The sequence below is a fragment of the Neocloeon triangulifer genome, unplaced genomic scaffold (genome assembly GCF_031216515.1).
Source record: "Neocloeon triangulifer isolate White Clay Creek 2 clone unplaced genomic scaffold, ASM3121651v1 ptg000010l, whole genome shotgun sequence".
NCBI lineage: Eukaryota > Metazoa > Arthropoda > Insecta > Ephemeroptera > Baetidae > Neocloeon > Neocloeon triangulifer.
In genome coordinates this window covers 1,181,140-1,181,949 of record NW_026775552.1, presented here as the reverse complement: position 1 = coordinate 1,181,949, position 810 = coordinate 1,181,140, and positions in this window count along the sequence as shown.

The window sequence follows — 810 nt, the reverse complement described above, 5'->3', positions numbered from 1 at the left end:
AGAGAAGCGGCCGATAAGCCACGGTATGTATCTTATCTCCAATGAAGTCCAAGGAAAAGAATTAAAATCACACATTCTCACACGTCACAAACGGATTTCACGCTTCATTGCAATTATACGCGCGTCATACATTTTTTGCGTCAGCGCCGCAGGGTTTTTTTTTATTATTTTTCCCAAGTCATAAAAAATGTGGCGTTCTGTGCAAAAAATCACGAAAAGGTATAAATAAAAATAAAACAGGCGTGATTAATTTTTATCTTATTTTTAGGTCCTAGAAAGAAGTTTTCCGTTACAGAAGATTTCTATGAAAAGCTTGTAAAGTTTTACGACGAGTTGGTAGGGAGCAGATTAGAACATTATATATTATATTATTTTATTACCCGTAGATTCATTTCCTTGATTTTTCTGCGAAAGTTGTATTAATCATATATGGGTAATTAATAAAATTAAGATAATGTAAACAATTGCGCAATTTCTTATTACGTTATCGATCTTTTAATTTTTATTTTATTTCACATGGGTTGTGGTACAAGAATCATGGTGACGTTTTCATGTATTTGGACATTACAAATTAATATTATACTAACTACAAATTTTCTTGAAAAATTCAAAATTGGCCTCAAAACAAATTTCTACCAAACATTTTGTTATTTTAAAAATAATTAAACGAAAAGTGAAGAGAAGCAGGTATAAACAAGCAAGAGATCATTATTGTTGCTTACAAATTACAACTACATAGAACATAAATTATGTCACGCTTAGTCCATACATGTAATTACGAGTTGGCTAAATTTATTTGAGAAAAAAGGA